Source organism: Sinohyriopsis cumingii, unplaced genomic scaffold (genome assembly GCF_028554795.1).
Source record: "Sinohyriopsis cumingii isolate HCF-2022 unplaced genomic scaffold, ASM2855479v2 utg004127l, whole genome shotgun sequence".
NCBI lineage: Eukaryota > Metazoa > Mollusca > Bivalvia > Unionida > Unionidae > Sinohyriopsis > Sinohyriopsis cumingii.
In genome coordinates, this window is record NW_028316678.1 from 46,127 (window position 1) to 72,801 (window position 26,675).

At 40.0% G+C, this 26,675-nt stretch overlaps 18 non-coding genes across 18 annotated transcripts; all 18 read right to left on the reverse strand.

The window, feature by feature from the left end:
- Positions 1–91: 91 nt before the first annotated feature.
- On the reverse strand, positions 92–284 carry LOC149769281 (U2 spliceosomal RNA). Its single transcript, XR_016419279.1, has one exon. It is a non-coding gene; the product is annotated as a U2 spliceosomal RNA (small nuclear RNA).
- A 1,317-nt stretch (positions 285–1,601) lies between these two features.
- LOC149769282 (U2 spliceosomal RNA) lies at positions 1,602–1,794 on the reverse strand. Its single transcript, XR_016419280.1, has one exon. It is a non-coding gene; the product is annotated as a U2 spliceosomal RNA (small nuclear RNA).
- Positions 1,795–3,111: 1,317 nt separating this feature from the next.
- LOC149769283 (U2 spliceosomal RNA) lies at positions 3,112–3,304 on the reverse strand. The gene has a single exon (XR_016419281.1). It is a non-coding gene; the product is annotated as a U2 spliceosomal RNA (small nuclear RNA).
- Positions 3,305–4,621: 1,317 nt separating this feature from the next.
- On the reverse strand, positions 4,622–4,814 carry LOC149769284 (U2 spliceosomal RNA). Its single transcript, XR_016419282.1, has one exon. It is a non-coding gene; the product is annotated as a U2 spliceosomal RNA (small nuclear RNA).
- A 1,318-nt stretch (positions 4,815–6,132) lies between these two features.
- On the reverse strand, positions 6,133–6,325 carry LOC149769285 (U2 spliceosomal RNA). Its single transcript, XR_016419283.1, has one exon. It is a non-coding gene; the product is annotated as a U2 spliceosomal RNA (small nuclear RNA).
- Positions 6,326–7,643: 1,318 nt separating this feature from the next.
- Positions 7,644–7,836, reverse strand: LOC149769286 (U2 spliceosomal RNA). The gene has a single exon (XR_016419284.1). It is a non-coding gene; the product is annotated as a U2 spliceosomal RNA (small nuclear RNA).
- Positions 7,837–9,154: 1,318 nt separating this feature from the next.
- Positions 9,155–9,347, reverse strand: LOC149769287 (U2 spliceosomal RNA). The gene has a single exon (XR_016419286.1). It is a non-coding gene; the product is annotated as a U2 spliceosomal RNA (small nuclear RNA).
- Positions 9,348–10,664: 1,317 nt separating this feature from the next.
- LOC149769288 (U2 spliceosomal RNA) lies at positions 10,665–10,857 on the reverse strand. The gene has a single exon (XR_016419287.1). It is a non-coding gene; the product is annotated as a U2 spliceosomal RNA (small nuclear RNA).
- Positions 10,858–12,175: 1,318 nt separating this feature from the next.
- On the reverse strand, positions 12,176–12,368 carry LOC149769289 (U2 spliceosomal RNA). The gene has a single exon (XR_016419288.1). It is a non-coding gene; the product is annotated as a U2 spliceosomal RNA (small nuclear RNA).
- A 1,317-nt stretch (positions 12,369–13,685) lies between these two features.
- LOC149769290 (U2 spliceosomal RNA) lies at positions 13,686–13,878 on the reverse strand. The gene has a single exon (XR_016419289.1). It is a non-coding gene; the product is annotated as a U2 spliceosomal RNA (small nuclear RNA).
- Positions 13,879–15,195: 1,317 nt separating this feature from the next.
- On the reverse strand, positions 15,196–15,388 carry LOC149769291 (U2 spliceosomal RNA). The gene has a single exon (XR_016419290.1). It is a non-coding gene; the product is annotated as a U2 spliceosomal RNA (small nuclear RNA).
- Positions 15,389–16,707: 1,319 nt separating this feature from the next.
- On the reverse strand, positions 16,708–16,900 carry LOC149769292 (U2 spliceosomal RNA). The gene has a single exon (XR_016419291.1). It is a non-coding gene; the product is annotated as a U2 spliceosomal RNA (small nuclear RNA).
- A 1,318-nt stretch (positions 16,901–18,218) lies between these two features.
- LOC149769293 (U2 spliceosomal RNA) lies at positions 18,219–18,411 on the reverse strand. Its single transcript, XR_016419292.1, has one exon. It is a non-coding gene; the product is annotated as a U2 spliceosomal RNA (small nuclear RNA).
- A 1,318-nt stretch (positions 18,412–19,729) lies between these two features.
- Positions 19,730–19,922, reverse strand: LOC149769294 (U2 spliceosomal RNA). The gene has a single exon (XR_016419293.1). It is a non-coding gene; the product is annotated as a U2 spliceosomal RNA (small nuclear RNA).
- A 1,317-nt stretch (positions 19,923–21,239) lies between these two features.
- On the reverse strand, positions 21,240–21,432 carry LOC149769295 (U2 spliceosomal RNA). Its single transcript, XR_016419295.1, has one exon. It is a non-coding gene; the product is annotated as a U2 spliceosomal RNA (small nuclear RNA).
- Positions 21,433–22,749: 1,317 nt separating this feature from the next.
- LOC149769296 (U2 spliceosomal RNA) lies at positions 22,750–22,942 on the reverse strand. The gene has a single exon (XR_016419296.1). It is a non-coding gene; the product is annotated as a U2 spliceosomal RNA (small nuclear RNA).
- Positions 22,943–24,259: 1,317 nt separating this feature from the next.
- LOC149769297 (U2 spliceosomal RNA) lies at positions 24,260–24,452 on the reverse strand. The gene has a single exon (XR_016419298.1). It is a non-coding gene; the product is annotated as a U2 spliceosomal RNA (small nuclear RNA).
- A 1,315-nt stretch (positions 24,453–25,767) lies between these two features.
- On the reverse strand, positions 25,768–25,959 carry LOC149769298 (U2 spliceosomal RNA). Its single transcript, XR_016419301.1, has one exon. It is a non-coding gene; the product is annotated as a U2 spliceosomal RNA (small nuclear RNA).
- Positions 25,960–26,675: the final 716 nt, after the last annotated feature.

The window sequence follows — 26,675 nt, forward strand, 5'->3', positions numbered from 1 at the left end:
CAAAAAGTAAATGCCTGAAAGTTTGGAATCTTAAATAGCAACTTAGGTGTAGATGGATTTATTATTGTTAGTTGTTTTCATTACTCCCCATGGGGAGTGGGCCAATCCCGGAGGTACTGCAATACCGGGCCAACCCGTGGCGAGAGCGGAGCAAGCCCCTGACATCTCACCCAGTTCCAAAAATCAGTTTAATATCGAAGTCCCCCAATGGGGGACGTATCAGATATTAAGCTGATAAGAACAGATACTACACTTTGATCTTAGCCAAAAGGCCGAGAAGCGATAAAGTATCGATCATTTTCAAAGTTTTATATATAACATTTTTTGAACAAGTCCTAAATTATCTTCTGATCATCCAACCGATATAATTATTTAGGCCCACCAGTTCCTATCGTCCTGGCCATATTCTCAACAACGACACTGCTATCATCGTTCCAATAGTGCTCCCCTCATCATGGTATGGTACTCCTACGGAGGATGTCATTTCTAGGACATTTTGATGTTACTCTAATGTAAAACGTGAGTACTGTAGTGCAACGTCGGCTTCGGAAATTGGCCCTCTTCCAACTGTTCAGCTTAATCATTGAGACGTAGTTTAGCGTCATGACGTCATCACAGTTCACGATCGATGGACCCAAGCGGGTGTTGTTAGAGAGAAGAAGAAAGACGTAACTTGACAGTGCTATCAAGTAAGGTAGACCTTCTACGCACATTAGAAAATACATCAGAGAAAGGCCGCAATACAAGGCAATTGGGAGTCCCGATTTTCCTTACTCAACAAATCGGCGTTTGCAGGTTCGCACATTTTGTCCGGATTAAACACGACCTGATTGTTGTTGTATAGCAGACCTCACCTAACTTGACCAACGACTGATTAACTAATGCCCTCAAACATTTAAATCCAATGGCCAAAAAAAAAAAAAAAAAAAAAAAAAAAAAAACAAGTCCAATTTTCACCCATCTGCTCATGCGCGGGCCATGGTAGCCAGTCGTAAGCATCCTCTCTGACTCCTATCAAGGCCACTGTCGATGAAAAATCCACCTGAATCAAAGCGCTTGTATTCCATTGGAAATGACATGAAAACATCGCCCCTTTTAAGTGAATATTGCAAGGAACACAGCTGAATGAGCTAGCTAGCGATGCATTGGAAGAAATTGCCGGAGTTAGGAAGGGACAGTGTCGTCCGTGTACTTACGGTGTTCATTTGTTGAACTAGAAATCGTCGAGTGTAGCATAGTCACAAGTGAATTGTCAGTCCTCCGTTCTAAATTAGTGGCATCTGAAATGGAGAAAGATCAGACCATGAGAAATTGGCCTCCACATACGAGTTTAGGTTACAAGACATTAAGATATCATCTAGCCTTCAGCTGGTGTCAATTGGTCCTGAGTCCCTTCACAATAATAATAATAATAATGATAATAATAATAATAATAATAATAATATTATTATTGTTATTGTTATTATTAAAATTACGATTAATAATGATAATAATAAACCCCTACAAATTACAAAAAGTAAATGCCTGAAAGTTTGGAATCTTAAATAGCAACTTAGGTGTAGATGGATTTATTATTGTTAGTTGTTTTCATTACTCCCCATGGGGAGTGGGCCAATCCCGGAGGTACTGCAATACCGGGCCAACCCGTGGCGAGAGCGGAGCAAGCCCCTGACATCTCACCCAGTTCCAAAAATCAGTTTAATATCGAAGTCCCCCAATGGGGGACGTATCAGATATTAAGCTGATAAGAACAGATACTACACTTTGATCTTAGCCAAAAGGCCGAGAAGCGATAAAGTATCGATCATTTTCAAAGTTTTATATATAACATTTTTTGAACAAGTCCTAAATTATCTTCTGATCATCCAACCGATATAATTATTTAGGCCCACCAGTTCCTATCGTCCTGGCCATATTCTCAACAACGACACTGCTATCATCGTTCCAATAGTGCTCCCCTCATCATGGTATGGTACTCCTACGGAGGATGTCATTTCTAGGACATTTTGATGTTACTCTAATGTAAAACGTGAGTACTGTAGTGCAACGTCGGCTTCGGAAATTGGCCCTCTTCCAACTGTTCAGCTTAATCATTGAGACGTAGTTTAGCGTCATGACGTCATCACAGTTCACGATCGATGGACCCAAGCGGGTGTTGTTAGAGAGAAGAAGAAAGACGTAACTTGACAGTGCTATCAAGTAAGGTAGACCTTCTACGCACATTAGAAAATACATCAGAGAAAGGCCGCAATACAAGGCAATTGGGAGTCCCGATTTTCCTTACTCAACAAATCGGCGTTTGCAGGTTCGCACATTTTGTCCGGATTAAACACGACCTGATTGTTGTTGTATAGCAGACCTCACCTAACTTGACCAACGACTGATTAACTAATGCCCTCAAACATTTAAATCCAATGGCCAAAAAAAAAAAAAAAAAAAAAAAAAAAAAAACAAGTCCAATTTTCACCCATCTGCTCATGCGCGGGCCATGGTAGCCAGTCGTAAGCATCCTCTCTGACTCCTATCAAGGCCACTGTCGATGAAAAATCCACCTGAATCAAAGCGCTTGTATTCCATTGGAAATGACATGAAAACATCGCCCCTTTTAAGTGAATATTGCAAGGAACACAGCTGAATGAGCTAGCTAGCGATGCATTGGAAGAAATTGCCGGAGTTAGGAAGGGACAGTGTCGTCCGTGTACTTACGGTGTTCATTTGTTGAACTAGAAATCGTCGAGTGTAGCATAGTCACAAGTGAATTGTCAGTCCTCCGTTCTAAATTAGTGGCATCTGAAATGGAGAAAGATCAGACCATGAGAAATTGGCCTCCACATACGAGTTTAGGTTACAAGACATTAAGATATCATCTAGCCTTCAGCTGGTGTCAATTGGTCCTGAGTCCCTTCACAATAATAATAATAATAATGATAATAATAATAATAATAATAATAATATTATTATTGTTATTGTTATTATTAAAATTACGATTAATAATGATAATAATAAACCCCTACAAATTACAAAAAGTAAATGCCTGAAAGTTTGGAATCTTAAATAGCAACTTAGGTGTAGATGGATTTATTATTGTTAGTTGTTTTCATTACTCCCCATGGGGAGTGGGCCAATCCCGGAGGTACTGCAATACCGGGCCAACCCGTGGCGAGAGCGGAGCAAGCCCCTGACATCTCACCCAGTTCCAAAAATCAGTTTAATATCGAAGTCCCCCAATGGGGGACGTATCAGATATTAAGCTGATAAGAACAGATACTACACTTTGATCTTAGCCAAAAGGCCGAGAAGCGATAAAGTATCGATCATTTTCAAAGTTTTATATATAACATTTTTTGAACAAGTCCTAAATTATCTTCTGATCATCCAACCGATATAATTATTTAGGCCCACCAGTTCCTATCGTCCTGGCCATATTCTCAACAACGACACTGCTATCATCGTTCCAATAGTGCTCCCCTCATCATGGTATGGTACTCCTACGGAGGATGTCATTTCTAGGACATTTTGATGTTACTCTAATGTAAAACGTGAGTACTGTAGTGCAACGTCGGCTTCGGAAATTGGCCCTCTTCCAACTGTTCAGCTTAATCATTGAGACGTAGTTTAGCGTCATGACGTCATCACAGTTCACGATCGATGGACCCAAGCGGGTGTTGTTAGAGAGAAGAAGAAAGACGTAACTTGACAGTGCTATCAAGTAAGGTAGACCTTCTACGCACATTAGAAAATACATCAGAGAAAGGCCGCAATACAAGGCAATTGGGAGTCCCGATTTTCCTTACTCAACAAATCGGCGTTTGCAGGTTCGCACATTTTGTCCGGATTAAACACGACCTGATTGTTGTTGTATAGCAGACCTCACCTAACTTGACCAACGACTGATTAACTAATGCCCTCAAACATTTAAATCCAATGGCCAAAAAAAAAAAAAAAAAAAAAAAAAAAAAAACAAGTCCAATTTTCACCCCTCTGCTCATGCGCGGGCCATGGTAGCCAGTCGTAAGCATCCTCTCTGACTCCTATCAAGGCCACTGTCGATGAAAAATCCACCTGAATCAAAGCGCTTGTATTCCATTGGAAATGACATGAAAACATCGCCCCTTTTAAGTGAATATTGCAAGGAACACAGCTGAATGAGCTAGCTAGCGATGCATTGGAAGAAATTGCCGGAGTTAGGAAGGGACAGTGTCGTCCGTGTACTTACGGTGTTCATTTGTTGAACTAGAAATCGTCGAGTGTAGCATAGTCACAAGTGAATTGTCAGTCCTCCGTTCTAAATTAGTGGCATCTGAAATGGAGAAAGATCAGACCATGAGAAATTGGCCTCCACATACGAGTTTAGGTTACAAGACATTAAGATATCATCTAGCCTTCAGCTGGTGTCAATTGGTCCTGAGTCCCTTCACAATAATAATAATAATAATGATAATAATAATAATAATAATAATAATATTATTATTATTATTGTTATTATTAAAATTACGATTAATAATGATAATAATAAACCCCTACAAATTACAAAAAGTAAATGCCTGAAAGTTTGGAATCTTAAATAGCAACTTAGGTGTAGATGGATTTATTATTGTTAGTTGTTTTCATTACTCCCCATGGGGAGTGGGCCAATCCCGGAGGTACTGCAATACCGGGCCAACCCGTGGCGAGAGCGGAGCAAGCCCCTGACATCTCACCCAGTTCCAAAAATCAGTTTAATATCGAAGTCCCCCAATGGGGGACGTATCAGATATTAAGCTGATAAGAACAGATACTACACTTTGATCTTAGCCAAAAGGCCGAGAAGCGATAAAGTATCGATCATTTTCAAAGTTTTATATATAACATTTTTTGAACAAGTCCTAAATTATCTTCTGATCATCCAACCGATATAATTATTTAGGCCCACCAGTTCCTATCGTCCTGGCCATATTCTCAACAATGACACTGCTATCATCGTTCCAATAGTGCTCCCCTCATCATGGTATGGTACTCCTACGGAGGATGTCATTTCTAGGACATTTTGATGTTACTCTAACGTAAAACGTGAGTACTGTAGTGCAACGTCGGCTTCGGAAATTGGCCCTCTTCCAACTGTTCAGCTTAATCATTGAGACGTAGTTTAGCGTCATGACGTCATCACAGTTCACGATCGATGGACCCAAGCGGGTGTTGTTAGAGAGAAGAAGAAAGACGTAACTTGACAGTGCTATCAAGTAAGGTAGACCTTCTACGCACATTAGAAAATACATCAGAGAAAGGCCGCAATACAAGGCAATTGGGAGTCCCGATTTTCCTTACTCAACAAATCGGCGTTTGCAGGTTCGCACATTTTGTCCGGATTAAACACGACCTGATTGTTGTTGTATAGCAGACCTCACCTAACTTGACCAACGACTGATTAACTAATGCCCTCAAACATTTAAATCCAATGGCCAAAAAAAAAAAAAAAAAAAAAAAACAAAAAAACAAGTCCAATTTTCACCCCTCTGCTCATGCGCGGGCCATGGTAGCCAGTCGTAAGCATCCTCTCTGACTCCTATCAAGGCCACTGTCGATGAAAAATCCACCTGAATCAAAGCGCTTGTATTCCATTGGAAATGACATGAAAACATCGCCCCTTTTAAGTGAATATTGCAAGGAACACAGCTGAATGAGCTAGCTAGCGATGCATTGGAAGAAATTGCCGGAGTTAGGAAGGGACAGTGTCGTCCGTGTACTTACGGTGTTCATTTGTTGAACTAGAAATCGTCGAGTGTAGCATAGTCACAAGTGAATTGTCAGTCCTCCGTTCTAAATTAGTGGCATCTGAAATGGAGAAAGATCAGACCATGAGAAATTGGCCTCCACATACGAGTTTAGGTTACAAGACATTAAGATATCATCTAGCCTTCAGCTGGTGTCAATTGGTCCTGAGTCCCTTCACAATAATAATAATAATAATGATAATAATAATAATAATAATAATAATATTATTATTGTTATTGTTATTATTAAAATTACGATTAATAATGATAATAATAAACCCCTACAAATTACAAAAAGTAAATGCCTGAAAGTTTGGAATCTTAAATAGCAACTTAGGTGTAGATGGATTTATTATTGTTAGTTGTTTTCATTACTCCCCATGGGGAGTGGGCCAATCCCGGAGGTACTGCAATACCGGGCCAACCCGTGGCGAGAGCGGAGCAAGCCCCTGACATCTCACCCAGTTCCAAAAATCAGTTTAATATCGAAGTCCCCCAATGGGGGACGTATCAGATATTAAGCTGATAAGAACAGATACTACACTTTGATCTTAGCCAAAAGGCCGAGAAGCGATAAAGTATCGATCATTTTCAAAGTTTTATATATAACATTTTTTGAACAAGTCCTAAATTATCTTCTGATCATCCAACCGATATAATTATTTAGGCCCACCAGTTCCTATCGTCCTGGCCATATTCTCAACAATGACACTGCTATCATCGTTCCAATAGTGCTCCCCTCATCATGGTATGGTACTCCTACGGAGGATGTCATTTCTAGGACATTTTGATGTTACTCTAATGTAAAACGTGAGTACTGTAGTGCAACGTCGGCTTCGGAAATTGGCCCTCTTCCAACTGTTCAGCTTAATCATTGAGACGTAGTTTAGCGTCATGACGTCATCACAGTTCACGATCGATGGACCCAAGCGGGTGTTGTTAGAGAGAAGAAGAAAGACGTAACTTGACAGTGCTATCAAGTAAGGTAGACCTTCTACGCACATTAGAAAATACATCAGAGAAAGGCCGCAATACAAGGCAATTGGGAGTCCCGATTTTCCTTACTCAACAAATCGGCGTTTGCAGGTTCGCACATTTTGTCCGGATTAAACACGACCTGATTGTTGTTGTATAGCAGACCTCACCTAACTTGACCAACGACTGATTAACTAATGCCCTCAAACATTTAAATCCAATGGCCAAAAAAAAAAAAAAAAAAAAAAAACAAAAAAACAAGTCCAATTTTCACCCCTCTGCTCATGCGCGGGCCATGGTAGCCAGTCGTAAGCATCCTCTCTGACTCCTATCAAGGCCACTGTCGATGAAAAATCCACCTGAATCAAAGCGCTTGTATTCCATTGGAAATGACATGAAAACATCGCCCCTTTTAAGTGAATATTGCAAGGAACACAGCTGAATGAGCTAGCTAGCGATGCATTGGAAGAAATTGCCGGAGTTAGGAAGGGACAGTGTCGTCCGTGTACTTACGGTGTTCATTTGTTGAACTAGAAATCGTCGAGTGTAGCATAGTCACAAGTGAATTGTCAGTCCTCCGTTCTAAATTAGTGGCATCTGAAATGGAGAAAGATCAGACCATGAGAAATTGGCCTCCACATACGAGTTTAGGTTACAAGACATTAAGATATCATCTAGCCTTCAGCTGGTGTCAATTGGTCCTGAGTCCCTTCACAATAATAATAATAATAATGATAATAATAATAATAATAATAATAATATTATTATTGTTATTGTTATTATTAAAATTACGATTAATAATGATAATAATAAACCCCTACAAATTACAAAAAGTAAATGCCTGAAAGTTTGGAATCTTAAATAGCAACTTAGGTGTAGATGGATTTATTATTGTTAGTTGTTTTCATTACTCCCCATGGGGAGTGGGCCAATCCCGGAGGTACTGCAATACCGGGCCAACCCGTGGCGAGAGCGGAGCAAGCCCCTGACATCTCACCCAGTTCCAAAAATCAGTTTAATATCGAAGTCCCCCAATGGGGGACGTATCAGATATTAAGCTGATAAGAACAGATACTACACTTTGATCTTAGCCAAAAGGCCGAGAAGCGATAAAGTATCGATCATTTTCAAAGTTTTATATATAACATTTTTTGAACAAGTCCTAAATTATCTTCTGATCATCCAACCGATATAATTATTTAGGCCCACCAGTTCCTATCGTCCTGGCCATATTCTCAACAATGACACTGCTATCATCGTTCCAATAGTGCTCCCCTCATCATGGTATGGTACTCCTACGGAGGATGTCATTTCTAGGACATTTTGATGTTACTCTAATGTAAAACGTGAGTACTGTAGTGCAACGTCGGCTTCGGAAATTGGCCCTCTTCCAACTGTTCAGCTTAATCATTGAGACGTAGTTTAGCGTCATGACGTCATCACAGTTCACGATCGATGGACCCAAGCGGGTGTTGTTAGAGAGAAGAAGAAAGACGTAACTTGACAGTGCTATCAAGTAAGGTAGACCTTCTACGCACATTAGAAAATACATCAGAGAAAGGCCGCAATACAAGGCAATTGGGAGTCCCGATTTTCCTTACTCAACAAATCGGCGTTTGCAGGTTCGCACATTTTGTCCGGATTAAACACGACCTGATTGTTGTTGTATAGCAGACCTCACCTAACTTGACCAACGACTGATTAACTAATGCCCTCAAACATTTAAATCCAATGGCCAAAAAAAAAAAAAAAAAAAAAAAACAAAAAAACAAGTCCAATTTTCACCCCTCTGCTCATGCGCGGGCCATGGTAGCCAGTCGTAAGCATCCTCTCTGACTCCTATCAAGGCCACTGTCGATGAAAAATCCACCTGAATCAAAGCGCTTGTATTCCATTGGAAATGACATGAAAACATCGCCCCTTTTAAGTGAATATTGCAAGGAACACAGCTGAATGAGCTAGCTAGCGATGCATTGGAAGAAATTGCCGGAGTTAGGAAGGGACAGTGTCGTCCGTGTACTTACGGTGTTCATTTGTTGAACTAGAAATCGTCGAGTGTAGCATAGTCACAAGTGAATTGTCAGTCCTCCGTTCTAAATTAGTGGCATCTGAAATGGAGAAAGATCAGACCATGAGAAATTGGCCTCCACATACGAGTTTAGGTTACAAGACATTAAGATATCATCTAGCCTTCAGCTGGTGTCAATTGGTCCTGAGTCCCTTCACAATAATAATAATAATAATGATAATAATAATAATAATAATAATAATATTATTATTGTTATTGTTATTATTAAAATTACGATTAATAATGATAATAATAAACCCCTACAAATTACAAAAAGTAAATGCCTGAAAGTTTGGAATCTTAAATAGCAACTTAGGTGTAGATGGATTTATTATTGTTAGTTGTTTTCATTACTCCCCATGGGGAGTGGGCCAATCCCGGAGGTACTGCAATACCGGGCCAACCCGTGGCGAGAGCGGAGCAAGCCCCTGACATCTCACCCAGTTCCAAAAATCAGTTTAATATCGAAGTCCCCCAATGGGGGACGTATCAGATATTAAGCTGATAAGAACAGATACTACACTTTGATCTTAGCCAAAAGGCCGAGAAGCGATAAAGTATCGATCATTTTCAAAGTTTTATATATAACATTTTTTGAACAAGTCCTAAATTATCTTCTGATCATCCAACCGATATAATTATTTAGGCCCACCAGTTCCTATCGTCCTGGCCATATTCTCAACAATGACACTGCTATCATCGTTCCAATAGTGCTCCCCTCATCATGGTATGGTACTCCTACGGAGGATGTCATTTCTAGGACATTTTGATGTTACTCTAATGTAAAACGTGAGTACTGTAGTGCAACGTCGGCTTCGGAAATTGGCCCTCTTCCAACTGTTCAGCTTAATCATTGAGACGTAGTTTAGCGTCATGACGTCATCACAGTTCACGATCGATGGACCCAAGCGGGTGTTGTTAGAGAGAAGAAGAAAGACGTAACTTGACAGTGCTATCAAGTAAGGTAGACCTTCTACGCACATTAGAAAATACATCAGAGAAAGGCCGCAATACAAGGCAATTGGGAGTCCCGATTTTCCTTACTCAACAAATCGGCGTTTGCAGGTTCGCACATTTTGTCCGGATTAAACACGACCTGATTGTTGTTGTATAGCAGACCTCACCTAACTTGACCAACGACTGATTAACTAATGCCCTCAAACATTTAAATCCAATGGCCAAAAAAAAAAAAAAAAAAAAAAAAAAAAAAACAAGTCCAATTTTCACCCATCTGCTCATGCGCGGGCCATGGTAGCCAGTCGTAAGCATCCTCTCTGACTCCTATCAAGGCCACTGTCGATGAAAAATCCACCTGAATCAAAGCGCTTGTATTCCATTGGAAATGACATGAAAACATCGCCCCTTTTAAGTGAATATTGCAAGGAACACAGCTGAATGAGCTAGCTAGCGATGCATTGGAAGAAATTGCCGGAGTTAGGAAGGGACAGTGTCGTCCGTGTACTTACGGTGTTCATTTGTTGAACTAGAAATCGTCGAGTGTAGCATAGTCACAAGTGAATTGTCAGTCCTCCGTTCTAAATTAGTGGCATCTGAAATGGAGAAAGATCAGACCATGAGAAATTGGCCTCCACATACGAGTTTAGGTTACAAGACATTAAGATATCATCTAGCCTTCAGCTGGTGTCAATTGGTCCTGAGTCCCTTCACAATAATAATAATAATAATGATAATAATAATAATAATAATAATAATATTATTATTGTTATTGTTATTATTAAAATTACGATTAATAATGATAATAATAAACCCCTACAAATTACAAAAAGTAAATGCCTGAAAGTTTGGAATCTTAAATAGCAACTTAGGTGTAGATGGATTTATTATTGTTAGTTGTTTTCATTACTCCCCATGGGGAGTGGGCCAATCCCGGAGGTACTGCAATACCGGGCCAACCCGTGGCGAGAGCGGAGCAAGCCCCTGACATCTCACCCAGTTCCAAAAATCAGTTTAATATCGAAGTCCCCCAATGGGGGACGTATCAGATATTAAGCTGATAAGAACAGATACTACACTTTGATCTTAGCCAAAAGGCCGAGAAGCGATAAAGTATCGATCATTTTCAAAGTTTTATATATAACATTTTTTGAACAAGTCCTAAATTATCTTCTGATCATCCAACCGATATAATTATTTAGGCCCACCAGTTCCTATCGTCCTGGCCATATTCTCAACAATGACACTGCTATCATCGTTCCAATAGTGCTCCCCTCATCATGGTATGGTACTCCTACGGAGGATGTCATTTCTAGGACATTTTGATGTTACTCTAATGTAAAACGTGAGTACTGTAGTGCAACGTCGGCTTCGGAAATTGGCCCTCTTCCAACTGTTCAGCTTAATCATTGAGACGTAGTTTAGCGTCATGACGTCATCACAGTTCACGATCGATGGACCCAAGCGGGTGTTGTTAGAGAGAAGAAGAAAGACGTAACTTGACAGTGCTATCAAGTAAGGTAGACCTTCTACGCACATTAGAAAATACATCAGAGAAAGGCCGCAATACAAGGCAATTGGGAGTCCCGATTTTCCTTACTCAACAAATCGGCGTTTGCAGGTTCGCACATTTTGTCCGGATTAAACACGACCTGATTGTTGTTGTATAGCAGACCTCACCTAACTTGACCAACGACTGATTAACTAATGCCCTCAAACATTTAAATCCAATGGCCAAAAAAAAAAAAAAAAAAAAAAAACAAAAAAACAAGTCCAATTTTCACCCATCTGCTCATGCGCGGGCCATGGTAGCCAGTCGTAAGCATCCTCTCTGACTCCTATCAAGGCCACTGTCGATGAAAAATCCACCTGAATCAAAGCGCTTGTATTCCATTGGAAATGACATGAAAACATCGCCCCTTTTAAGTGAATATTGCAAGGAACACAGCTGAATGAGCTAGCTAGCGATGCATTGGAAGAAATTGCCGGAGTTAGGAAGGGACAGTGTCGTCCGTGTACTTACGGTGTTCATTTGTTGAACTAGAAATCGTCGAGTGTAGCATAGTCACAAGTGAATTGTCAGTCCTCCGTTCTAAATTAGTGGCATCTGAAATGGAGAAAGATCAGACCATGAGAAATTGGCCTCCACATACGAGTTTAGGTTACAAGACATTAAGATATCATCTAGCCTTCAGCTGGTGTCAATTGGTCCTGAGTCCCTTCACAATAATAATAATAATAATGATAATAATAATAATAATAATAATAATATTATTATTGTTATTGTTATTATTAAAATTACGATTAATAATGATAATAATAAACCCCTACAAATTACAAAAAGTAAATGCCTGAAAGTTTGGAATCTTAAATAGCAACTTAGGTGTAGATGGATTTATTATTGTTAGTTGTTTTCATTACTCCCCATGGGGAGTGGGCCAATCCCGGAGGTACTGCAATACCGGGCCAACCCGTGGCGAGAGCGGAGCAAGCCCCTGACATCTCACCCAGTTCCAAAAATCAGTTTAATATCGAAGTCCCCCAATGGGGGACGTATCAGATATTAAGCTGATAAGAACAGATACTACACTTTGATCTTAGCCAAAAGGCCGAGAAGCGATAAAGTATCGATCATTTTCAAAGTTTTATATATAACATTTTTTGAACAAGTCCTAAATTATCTTCTGATCATCCAACCGATATAATTATTTAGGCCCACCAGTTCCTATCGTCCTGGCCATATTCTCAACAATGACACTGCTATCATCGTTCCAATAGTGCTCCCCTCATCATGGTATGGTACTCCTACGGAGGATGTCATTTCTAGGACATTTTGATGTTACTCTAATGTAAAACGTGAGTACTGTAGTGCAACGTCGGCTTCGGAAATTGGCCCTCTTCCAACTGTTCAGCTTAATCATTGAGACGTAGTTTAGCGTCATGACGTCATCACAGTTCACGATCGATGGACCCAAGCGGGTGTTGTTAGAGAGAAGAAGAAAGACGTAACTTGACAGTGCTATCAAGTAAGGTAGACCTTCTACGCACATTAGAAAATACATCAGAGAAAGGCCGCAATACAAGGCAATTGGGAGTCCCGATTTTCCTTACTCAACAAATCGGCGTTTGCAGGTTCGCACATTTTGTCCGGATTAAACACGACCTGATTGTTGTTGTATAGCAGACCTCACCTAACTTGACCAACGACTGATTAACTAATGCCCTCAAACATTTAAATCCAATGGCCAAAAAAAAAAAAAAAAAAAAAAAAAAAAAAACAAGTCCAATTTTCACCCATCTGCTCATGCGCGGGCCATGGTAGCCAGTCGTAAGCATCCTCTCTGACTCCTATCAAGGCCACTGTCGATGAAAAATCCACCTGAATCAAAGCGCTTGTATTCCATTGGAAATGACATGAAAACATCGCCCCTTTTAAGTGAATATTGCAAGGAACACAGCTGAATGAGCTAGCTAGCGATGCATTGGAAGAAATTGCCGGAGTTAGGAAGGGACAGTGTCGTCCGTGTACTTACGGTGTTCATTTGTTGAACTAGAAATCGTCGAGTGTAGCATAGTCACAAGTGAATTGTCAGTCCTCCGTTCTAAATTAGTGGCATCTGAAATGGAGAAAGATCAGACCATGAGAAATTGGCCTCCACATACGAGTTTAGGTTACAAGACATTAAGATATCATCTAGCCTTCAGCTGGTGTCAATTGGTCCTGAGTCCCTTCACAATAATAATAATAATAATGATAATAATAATAATAATAATAATAATATTATTATTGTTATTGTTATTATTAAAATTACGATTAATAATGATAATAATAAACCCCTACAAATTACAAAAAGTAAATGCCTGAAAGTTTGGAATCTTAAATAGCAACTTAGGTGTAGATGGATTTATTATTGTTAGTTGTTTTCATTACTCCCCATGGGGAGTGGGCCAATCCCGGAGGTACTGCAATACCGGGCCAACCCGTGGCGAGAGCGGAGCAAGCCCCTGACATCTCACCCAGTTCCAAAAATCAGTTTAATATCGAAGTCCCCCAATGGGGGACGTATCAGATATTAAGCTGATAAGAACAGATACTACACTTTGATCTTAGCCAAAAGGCCGAGAAGCGATAAAGTATCGATCATTTTCAAAGTTTTATATATAACATTTTTTGAACAAGTCCTAAATTATCTTCTGATCATCCAACCGATATAATTATTTAGGCCCACCAGTTCCTATCGTCCTGGCCATATTCTCAACAATGACACTGCTATCATCGTTCCAATAGTGCTCCCCTCATCATGGTATGGTACTCCTACGGAGGATGTCATTTCTAGGACATTTTGATGTTACTCTAATGTAAAACGTGAGTACTGTAGTGCAACGTCGGCTTCGGAAATTGGCCCTCTTCCAACTGTTCAGCTTAATCATTGAGACGTAGTTTAGCGTCATGACGTCATCACAGTTCACGATCGATGGACCCAAGCGGGTGTTGTTAGAGAGAAGAAGAAAGACGTAACTTGACAGTGCTATCAAGTAAGGTAGACCTTCTACGCACATTAGAAAATACATCAGAGAAAGGCCGCAATACAAGGCAATTGGGAGTCCCGATTTTCCTTACTCAACAAATCGGCGTTTGCAGGTTCGCACATTTTGTCCGGATTAAACACGACCTGATTGTTGTTGTATAGCAGACCTCACCTAACTTGACCAACGACTGATTAACTAATGCCCTCAAACATTTAAATCCAATGGCCAAAAAAAAAAAAAAAAAAAAAAAAAAAAAAACAAGTCCAATTTTCACCCATCTGCTCATGCGCGGGCCATGGTAGCCAGTCGTAAGCATCCTCTCTGACTCCTATCAAGGCCACTGTCGATGAAAAATCCACCTGAATCAAAGCGCTTGTATTCCATTGGAAATGACATGAAAACATCGCCCCTTTTAAGTGAATATTGCAAGGAACACAGCTGAATGAGCTAGCTAGCGATGCATTGGAAGAAATTGCCGGAGTTAGGAAGGGACAGTGTCGTCCGTGTACTTACGGTGTTCATTTGTTGAACTAGAAATCGTCGAGTGTAGCATAGTCACAAGTGAATTGTCAGTCCTCCGTTCTAAATTAGTGGCATCTGAAATGGAGAAAGATCAGACCATGAGAAATTGGCCTCCACATACGAGTTTAGGTTACAAGACATTAAGATATCATCTAGCCTTCAGCTGGTGTCAATTGGTCCTGAGTCCCTTCACAATAATAATAATAATAATGATAATAATAATAATAATAATAATAATATTATTATTATTATTGTTATTATTAAAATTACGATTAATAATGATAATAATAAACCCCTACAAATTACAAAAAGTAAATGCCTGAAAGTTTGGAATCTTAAATAGCAACTTAGGTGTAGATGGATTTATTATTGTTAGTTGTTTTCATTACTCCCCATGGGGAGTGGGCCAATCCCGGAGGTACTGCAATACCGGGCCAACCCGTGGCGAGAGCGGAGCAAGCCCCTGACATCTCACCCAGTTCCAAAAATCAGTTTAATATCGAAGTCCCCCAATGGGGGACGTATCAGATATTAAGCTGATAAGAACAGATACTACACTTTGATCTTAGCCAAAAGGCCGAGAAGCGATAAAGTATCGATCATTTTCAAAGTTTTATATATAACATTTTTTGAACAAGTCCTAAATTATCTTCTGATCATCCAACCGATATAATTATTTAGGCCCACCAGTTCCTATCGTCCTGGCCATATTCTCAACAATGACACTGCTATCATCGTTCCAATAGTGCTCCCCTCATCATGGTATGGTACTCCTACGGAGGATGTCATTTCTAGGACATTTTGATGTTACTCTAACGTAAAACGTGAGTACTGTAGTGCAACGTCGGCTTCGGAAATTGGCCCTCTTCCAACTGTTCAGCTTAATCATTGAGACGTAGTTTAGCGTCATGACGTCATCACAGTTCACGATCGATGGACCCAAGCGGGTGTTGTTAGAGAGAAGAAGAAAGACGTAACTTGACAGTGCTATCAAGTAAGGTAGACCTTCTACGCACATTAGAAAATACATCAGAGAAAGGCCGCAATACAAGGCAATTGGGAGTCCCGATTTTCCTTACTCAACAAATCGGCGTTTGCAGGTTCGCACATTTTGTCCGGATTAAACACGACCTGATTGTTGTTGTATAGCAGACCTCACCTAACTTGACCAACGACTGATTAACTAATGCCCTCAAACATTTAAATCCAATGGCCAAAAAAAAAAAAAAAAAAAAAAAAACAAAAAAACAAGTCCAATTTTCACCCCTCTGCTCATGCGCGGGCCATGGTAGCCAGTCGTAAGCATCCTCTCTGACTCCTATCAAGGCCACTGTCGATGAAAAATCCACCTGAATCAAAGCGCTTGTATTCCATTGGAAATGACATGAAAACATCGCCCCTTTTAAGTGAATATTGCAAGGAACACAGCTGAATGAGCTAGCTAGCGATGCATTGGAAGAAATTGCCGGAGTTAGGAAGGGACAGTGTCGTCCGTGTACTTACGGTGTTCATTTGTTGAACTAGAAATCGTCGAGTGTAGCATAGTCACAAGTGAATTGTCAGTCCTCCGTTCTAAATTAGTGGCATCTGAAATGGAGAAAGATCAGACCATGAGAAATTGGCCTCCACATACGAGTTTAGGTTACAAGACATTAAGATATCATCTAGCCTTCAGCTGGTGTCAATTGGTCCTGAGTCCCTTCACAATAATAATAATAATAATGATAATAATAATAATAATAATAATAATATTATTATTGTTATTGTTATTATTAAAATTACGATTAATAATGATAATAATAAACCCCTACAAATTACAAAAAGTAAATGCCTGAAAGTTTGGAATCTTAAATAGCAACTTAGGTGTAGATGGATTTATTATTGTTAGTTGTTTTCATTACTCCCCATGGGGAGTGGGCCAATCCCGGAGGTACTGCAATACCGGGCCAACCCGTGGCGAGAGCGGAGCAAGCCCCTGACATCTCACCCAGTTCCAAAAATCAGTTTAATATCGAAGTCCCCCAATGGGGGACGTATCAGATATTAAGCTGATAAGAACAGATACTACACTTTGATCTTAGCCAAAAGGCCGAGAAGCGATAAAGTATCGATCATTTTCAAAGTTTTATATATAACATTTTTTGAACAAGTCCTAAATTATCTTCTGATCATCCAACCGATATAATTATTTAGGCCCACCAGTTCCTATCGTCCTGGCCATATTCTCAACAATGACACTGCTATCATCGTTCCAATAGTGCTCCCCTCATCATGGTATGGTACTCCTACGGAGGATGTCATTTCTAGGACATTTTGATGTTACTCTAACGTAAAACGTGAGTACTGTAGTGCAACGTCGGCTTCGGAAATTGGCCCTCTTCCAACTGTTCAGCTTAATCATTGAGACGTAGTTTAGCGTCATGACGTCATCACAGTTCACGATCGATGGACCCAAGCGGGTGTTGTTAGAGAGAAGAAGAAAGACGTAACTTGACAGTGCTATCAAGTAAGGTAGACCTTCTACGCACATTAGAAAATACATCAGAGAAAGGCCGCAATACAAGGCAATTGGGAGTCCCGATTTTCCTTACTCAACAAATCGGCGTTTGCAGGTTCGCACATTTTGTCCGGATTAAACACGACCTGATTGTTGTTGTATAGCAGACCTCACCTAACTTGACCAACGACTGATTAACTAATGCCCTCAAACATTTAAATCCAATGGCCAAAAAAAAAAAAAAAAAAAAAAAACAAAAAAACAAGTCCAATTTTCACCCCTCTGCTCATGCGCGGGCCATGGTAGCCAGTCGTAAGCATCCTCTCTGACTCCTATCAAGGCCACTGTCGATGAAAAATCCACCTGAATCAAAGCGCTTGTATTCCATTGGAAATGACATGAAAACATCGCCCCTTTTAAGTGAATATTGCAAGGAACACAGCTGAATGAGCTAGCTAGCGATGCATTGGAAGAAATTGCCGGAGTTAGGAAGGGACAGTGTCGTCCGTGTACTTACGGTGTTCATTTGTTGAACTAGAAATCGTCGAGTGTAGCATAGTCACAAGTGAATTGTCAGTCCTCCGTTCTAAATTAGTGGCATCTGAAATGGAGAAAGATCAGACCATGAGAAATTGGCCTCCACATACGAGTTTAGGTTACAAGACATTAAGATATCATCTAGCCTTCAGCTGGTGTCAATTGGTCCTGAGTCCCTTCACAATAATAATAATAATAATGATAATAATAATAATAATAATAATAATATTATTATTGTTATTGTTATTATTAAAATTACGATTAATAATGATAATAATAAACCCCTACAAATTACAAAAAGTAAATGCCTGAAAGTTTGGAATCTTAAATAGCAACTTAGGTGTAGATGGATTTATTATTGTTAGTTGTTTTCATTACTCCCCATGGGGAGTGGGCCAATCCCGGAGGTACTGCAATACCGGGCCAACCCGTGGCGAGAGCGGAGCAAGCCCCTGACATCTCACCCAGTTCCAAAAATCAGTTTAATATCGAAGTCCCCCAATGGGGGACGTATCAGATATTAAGCTGATAAGAACAGATACTACACTTTGATCTTAGCCAAAAGGCCGAGAAGCGATAAAGTATCGATCATTTTCAAAGTTTTATATATAACATTTTTTGAACAAGTCCTAAATTATCTTCTGATCATCCAACCGATATAATTATTTAGGCCCACCAGTTCCTATCGTCCTGGCCATATTCTCAACAATGACACTGCTATCATCGTTCCAATAGTGCTCCCCTCATCATGGTATGGTACTCCTACGGAGGATGTCATTTCTAGGACATTTTGATGTTACTCTAATGTAAAACGTGAGTACTGTAGTGCAACGTCGGCTTCGGAAATTGGCCCTCTTCCAACTGTTCAGCTTAATCATTGAGACGTAGTTTAGCGTCATGACGTCATCACAGTTCACGATCGATGGACCCAAGCGGGTGTTGTTAGAGAGAAGAAGAAAGACGTAACTTGACAGTGCTATCAAGTAAGGTAGACCTTCTACGCACATTAGAAAATACATCAGAGAAAGGCCGCAATACAAGGCAATTGGGAGTCCCGATTTTCCTTACTCAACAAATCGGCGTTTGCAGGTTCGCACATTTTGTCCGGATTAAACACGACCTGATTGTTGTTGTATAGCAGACCTCACCTAACTTGACCAACGACTGATTAACTAATGCCCTCAAACATTTAAATCCAATGGCCAAAAAAAAAAAAAAAAAAAAAAAAAAAAAAAACAAGTCCAATTTTCACCCCTCTGCTCATGCGCGGGCCATGGTAGCCAGTCGTAAGCATCCTCTCTGACTCCTATCAAGGCCACTGTCGATGAAAAATCCACCTGAATCAAAGCGCTTGTATTCCATTGGAAATGACATGAAAACATCGCCCCTTTTAAGTGAATATTGCAAGGAACACAGCTGAATGAGCTAGCTAGCGATGCATTGGAAGAAATTGCCGGAGTTAGGAAGGGACAGTGTCGTCCGTGTACTTACGGTGTTCATTTGTTGAACTAGAAATCGTCGAGTGTAGCATAGTCACAAGTGAATTGTCAGTCCTCCGTTCTAAATTAGTGGCATCTGAAATGGAGAAAGATCAGACCATGAGAAATTGGCCTCCACATACGAGTTTAGGTTACAAGACATTAAGATATCATCTAGCCTTCAGCTGGTGTCAATTGGTCCTGAGTCCCTTCACAATAATAATAATAATAATGATAATAATAATAATAATAATAATAATATTATTATTGTTATTGTTATTATTAAAATTACGATTAATAATGATAATAATAAACCCCTACAAATTACAAAAAGTAAATGCCTGAAAGTTTGGAATCTTAAATAGCAACTTAGGTGTAGATGGATTTATTATTGTTAGTTGTTTTCATTACTCCCCATGGGGAGTGGGCCAATCCCGGAGGTACTGCAATACCGGGCCAACCCGTGGCGAGAGCGGAGCAAGCCCCTGACATCTCACCCAGTTCCAAAAATCAGTTTAATATCGAAGTCCCCCAATGGGGGACGTATCAGATATTAAGCTGATAAGAACAGATACTACACTTTGATCTTAGCCAAAAGGCCGAGAAGCGATAAAGTATCGATCATTTTCAAAGTTTTATATATAACATTTTTTGAACAAGTCCTAAATTATCTTCTGATCATCCAACCGATATAATTATTTAGGCCCACCAGTTCCTATCGTCCTGGCCATATTCTCAACAATGACACTGCTATCATCGTTCCAATAGTGCTCCCCTCATCATGGTATGGTACTCCTACGGAGGATGTCATTTCTAGGACATTTTGATGTTACTCTAATGTAAAACGTGAGTACTGTAGTGCAACGTCGGCTTCGGAAATTGGCCCTCTTCCAACTGTTCAGCTTAATCATTGAGACGTAGTTTAGCGTCATGACGTCATCACAGTTCACGATCGATGGACCCAAGCGGGTGTTGTTAGAGAGAAGAAGAAAGACGTAACTTGACAGTGCTATCAAGTAAGGTAGACCTTCTACGCACATTAGAAAATACATCAGAGAAAGGCCGCAATACAAGGCAATTGGGAGTCCCGATTTTCCTTACTCAACAAATCGGCGTTTGCAGGTTCGCACATTTTGTCCGGATTAAACACGACCTGATTGTTGTTGTATAGCAGACCTCACCTAACTTGACCAACGACTGATTAACTAATGCCCTCAAACATTTAAATCCAATGGCCAAAAAAAAAAAAAAAAAAAAAAAAAAAAAAACAAGTCCAATTTTCACCCATCTGCTCATGCGCGGGCCATGGTAGCCAGTCGTAAGCATCCTCTCTGACTCCTATCAAGGCCACTGTCGATGAAAAATCCACCTGAATCAAAGCGCTTGTATTCCATTGGAAATGACATGAAAACATCGCCCCTTTTAAGTGAATATTGCAAGGAACACAGCTGAATGAGCTAGCTAGCGATGCATTGGAAGAAATTGCCGGAGTTAGGAAGGGACAGTGTCGTCCGTGTACTTACGGTGTTCATTTGTTGAACTAGAAATCGTCGAGTGTAGCATAGTCACAAGTGAATTGTCAGTCCTCCGTTCTAAATTAGTGGCATCTGAAATGGAGAAAGATCAGACCATGAGAAATTGGCCTCCACATACGAGTTTAGGTTACAAGACATTAAGATATCATCTAGCCTTCAGCTGGTGTCAATTGGTCCTGAGTCCCTTCACAATAATAATAATAATAATGATAATAATAATAATAATAATAATAATATTATTATTGTTATTGTTATTATTAAAATTACGATTAATAATGATAATAATAAACCCCTACAAATTACAAAAAGTAAATGCCTGAAAGTTTGGAATCTTAAATAGCAACTTAGGTGTAGATGGATTTATTATTGTTAGTTGTTTTCATTACTCCCCATGGGGAGTGGGCCAATCCCGGAGGTACTGCAATACCGGGCCAACCCGTGGCGAGAGCGGAGCAAGCCCCTGACATCTCACCCAGTTCCAAAAATCAGTTTAATATCGAAGTCCCCCAATGGGGGACGTATCAGATATTAAGCTGATAAGAACAGATACTACACTTTGATCTTAGCCAAAAGGCCGAGAAGCGATAAAGTATCGATCATTTTCAAAGTTTTATATATAACATTTTTTGAACAAGTCCTAAATTATCTTCTGATCATCCAACCGATATAATTATTTAGGCCCACCAGTTCCTATCGTCCTGGCCATATTCTCAACAATGACACTGCTATCATCGTTCCAATAGTGCTCCCCTCATCATGGTATGGTACTCCTACGGAGGATGTCATTTCTAGGACATTTTGATGTTACTCTAATGTAAAACGTGAGTACTGTAGTGCAACGTCGGCTTCGGAAATTGGCCCTCTTCCAACTGTTCAGCTTAATCATTGAGACGTAGTTTAGCGTCATGACGTCATCACAGTTCACGATCGATGGACCCAAGCGGGTGTTGTTAGAGAGAAGAAGAAAGACGTAACTTGACAGTGCTATCAAGTAAGGTAGACCTTCTACGCACATTAGAAAATACATCAGAGAAAGGCCGCAATACAAGGCAATTGGGAGTCCCGATTTTCCTTACTCAACAAATCGGCGTTTGCAGGTTCGCACATTTTGTCCGGATTAAACACGACCTGATTGTTGTTGTATAGCAGACCTCACCTAACTTGACCAACGACTGATTAACTAATGCCCTCAAACATTTAAATCCAATGGCCAAAAAAAAAAAAAAAAAAAAAAAAAAAAAAACAAGTCCAATTTTCACCCATCTGCTCATGCGCGGGCCATGGTAGCCAGTCGTAAGCATCCTCTCTGACTCCTATCAAGGCCACTGTCGATGAAAAATCCACCTGAATCAAAGCGCTTGTATTCCATTGGAAATGACATGAAAACATCGCCCCTTTTAAGTGAATATTGCAAGGAACACAGCTGAATGAGCTAGCTAGCGATGCATTGGAAGAAATTGCCGGAGTTAGGAAGGGACAGTGTCGTCCGTGTACTTACGGTGTTCATTTGTTGAACTAGAAATCGTCGAGTGTAGCATAGTCACAAGTGAATTGTCAGTCCTCCGTTCTAAATTAGTGGCATCTGAAATGGAGAAAGATCAGACCATGAGAAATTGGCCTCCACATACGAGTTTAGGTTACAAGACATTAAGATATCATCTAGCCTTCAGCTGGTGTCAATTGGTCCTGAGTCCCTTCACAATAATAATAATAATAATGATAATAATAATAATAATAATAATAATATTATTATTATTATTGTTATTATTAAAATTACGATTAATAATGATAATAATAAACCCCTACAAATTACAAAAAGTAAATGCCTGAAAGTTTGGAATCTTAAATAGCAACTTAGGTGTAGATGGATTTATTATTGTTAGTTGTTTTCATTACTCCCCATGGGGAGTGGGCCAATCCCGGAGGTACTGCAATACCGGGCCAACCCGTGGCGAGAGCGGAGCAAGCCCCTGACATCTCACCCAGTTCCAAAAATCAGTTTAATATCGAAGTCCCCCAATGGGGGACGTATCAGATATTAAGCTGATAAGAACAGATACTACACTTTGATCTTAGCCAAAAGGCCGAGAAGCGATAAAGTATCGATCATTTTCAAAGTTTTATATATAACATTTTTTGAACAAGTCCTAAATTATCTTCTGATCATCCAACCGATATAATTATTTAGGCCCACCAGTTCCTATCGTCCTGGCCATATTCTCAACAATGACACTGCTATCATCGTTCCAATAGTGCTCCCCTCATCATGGTATGGTACTCCTACGGAGGATGTCATTTCTAGGACATTTTGATGTTACTCTAACGTAAAACGTGAGTACTGTAGTGCAACGTCGGCTTCGGAAATTGGCCCTCTTCCAACTGTTCAGCTTAATCATTGAGACGTAGTTTAGCGTCATGACGTCATCACAGTTCACGATCGATGGACCCAAGCGGGTGTTGTTAGAGAGAAGAAGAAAGACGTAACTTGACAGTGCTATCAAGTAAGGTAGACCTTCTACGCACATTAGAAAATACATCAGAGAAAGGCCGCAATACAAGGCAATTGGGAGTCCCGATTTTCCTTACTCAACAAATCGGCGTTTGCAGGTTCGCACATTTTGTCCGGATTAAACACGACCTGATTGTTGTTGTATAGCAGACCTCACCTAACTTGACCAACGACTGATTAACTAATGCCCTCAAACATTTAAATCCAATGGCCAAAAAAAAAAAAAAAAAAAAAAACAAAAAAACAAGTCCAATTTTCACCCCTCTGCTCATGCGCGGGCCATGGTAGCCAGTCGTAAGCATCCTCTCTGACTCCTATCAAGGCCACTGTCGATGAAAATCCACCTGAATCAAAGCGCTTGTATTCCATTGGAAATGACATGAAAACATCGCCCTTTTAAGTGAATATTGCAAGGAACACAGCTGAATGAGCTAGCTAGCGATGCATTTGGAAGAAATTGCCGGAGTTAGGAAGGGACAGTGTCGTCCGTGTACTTACGGTGTTCATTTGTTGAACTAGAAATCGTCCGAGTGTAGCATAGTCACAAGTGAATTTGTCAGTCCTCCGTTCTAAATTAGTGGCATCTGAATGGAGAAAGATCAGACCATGAGAAATTGGCCTCCACATACGAGTTTAGGTTACAAGACATTAAGATATCATCTAGCCTTCAGCTGGTGTCAATTGGTCCTGAGTCCCTTCACAATAATAATAATAATAATGATAATAATAATAATAATAATAATAATATTATTATTGTTATTGTTATTATTAAAATTACGATTAATAATGATAATAATAAACCCCTACAAATTACAAAAAGTAAATGCCTGAAAGTTTGGAATCTTAAATAGCAACTTAGGTGTAGATGGATTTATTATTGTTAGTTGTTTTCATTACTCCCCATGGGGAGTGGGCCAATCCCGGAGGTACTGCAATACCGGGCCAACCCGTGGCGAGAGCGGAGCAAGCCCCTGACATCTCACCCAGTTCCAAAAATCAGTTTAATATCGAAGTCCCCCAATGGGGGACGTATCAGATATTAAGCTGATAAGAACAGATACTACACTTTGATCTTAGCCAAAAGGCCGAGAAGCGATAAAGTATCGATCATTTTCAAAGTTTTATATATAACATTTTTGAACAAGTCCTAAATTATCTTCTGATCATCCAACCGATATAATTATTTAGGCCCACCAGTTCCTATCGTCCTGGCCATATTCTCAACAATGACACTGCTATCATCGTTCCAATAGTGCTCCCCTCATCATGGTATGGTACTCCTACGGAGGATGTCATTTCTAGGACATTTTGATGTTACTCTAACGTAAACGTGAGTACTGTAGTGCAACGTCGGCTTCGGAAATTGGCCCTCTTCCAACTGTTCAGCTTAATCATTGAGACGTAGTTTAGCGTCATGACGTCATCACAGTTCACGATCGATGGACCCAAGCGGGTGTTGTTAGAGAGAAGAAGAAAGACGTAACTTGACAGTGCTATCAAGTAAGGTAGACCTTCTACGCACATTAGAAAATACATCAGAGAAAGGCCGCAATACAAGGCAATTGGGAGTCCCGATTTTCCTTACTCAACAAATCGGCGTTTGCAGGTTCGCACATTTTGTCCGGATTAAACACGACCTGATTGTTGTTGTATAGCAGACCTCACCTAACTTGACCAACGACTGATTAACTAATGCCCTCAAACATTTAAATCCAATGGCCAAAAAAAAAAAAAAAAAAAAAAAAACAAAAAAACAAGTCCAATTTTCACCCCTCTGCTCATGCGCGGGCCATGGTAGCCAGTCGTAAGCATCCTCTCTGACTCCTATCAAGGCCACTGTCGATGAAAAATCCACCTGAATCAAAGCGCTTGTATTCCATTGGAAATGACATGAAAACATCGCCCCTTTTAAGTGAATATTGCAAGGAACACAGCTGAATGAGCTAGCTAGCGATGCATTGGAAGAAATTGCCGGAGTTAGGAAGGGACAGTGTCGTCCGTGTACTTACGGTGTTCATTTGTTGAACTAGAAATCGTCGAGTGTAGCATAGTCACAAGTGAATTGTCAGTCCTCCGTTCTAAATTAGTGGCATCTGAAATGGAGAAAGATCAGACCATGAGAAATTGGCCTCCACATACGAGTTTAGGTTACAAGACATTAAGATATCATCTAGCCTTCAGCTGGTGTCAATTGGTCCTGAGTCCCTTCACAATAATAATAATAATAATGATAATAATAATAATAATAATAATAATATTATTATTGTTATTGTTATTATTAAAATTACGATTAATAATGATAATAATAAACCCCTACAAATTACAAAAAGTAAATGCCTGAAGTTTGGAATCTTAAATAGCAACTTAGGTGTAGATGGATTTATTATTGTTAGTTGTTTTCATTACTCCCCATGGGGAGTGGCCAATCCCGGAGGTACTGCAATACCGGGCCAACCCGTGGCGAGAGCGGAGCAAGCCCCTGACATCTCACCCAGTTCCAAAATCAGTTTAATATCGAAGTCCCCCAATGGGGGACGTATCAGATATTAAGCTGATAAGAACAGATACTACACTTTGATCTTAGCCAAAAGGCCGAGAAGCGATAAAGTTCGATCATTTTCAAAGTTTTATATATAACATTTTTTGAACAAGTCCTAAATTATCTTCTGATCATCCAACCGATATAATTATTTAGGCCCACCAGTTCTATCGTCCTGGCCATATTCTCAACAATGACACTGCTATCATCGTTCCAATAGTGCTCCCCTCATCATGGTATGGTACTCCTACGGAGGATGTCATTTCTAGGACATTTTGATGTTACTCTAATGTAAAACGTGAGTACTGTAGTGCAACGTCGGCTTCGGAAATTGGCCCTCTTCCAACTGTTCAGCTTAATCATTGAGACGTAGTTTAGCGTCATGACGTCATCACAGTTCACGATCGATGGACCCAAGCGGGTGTTGTTAGAGAGAAGAAGAAAGACGTAACTTGACAGTGCTATCAAGTAAGGTAGACCTTCTACGCACATTAGAAAATACATCAGAGAAGGCCGCAATACAAGGCAATTGGGAGTCCCGATTTTCCTTACTCAACAAATCGGCGTTTGCAGGTTCGCACATTTTGTCCGGATTAAACACGACCTGATTGTTGTTGTATAGCAGACCTCACCTAACTTGACCAACGACTGATTAACTAATGCCCTCAAACATTTAAATCCAATGGCCAAAAAAAAAAAAAAAAAAAAAAAAAAAAAAAAACAAGTCCAATTTTCACCCCTCTGCTCATGCGCGGGCCATGGTAGCCAGTCGGTAAGCATA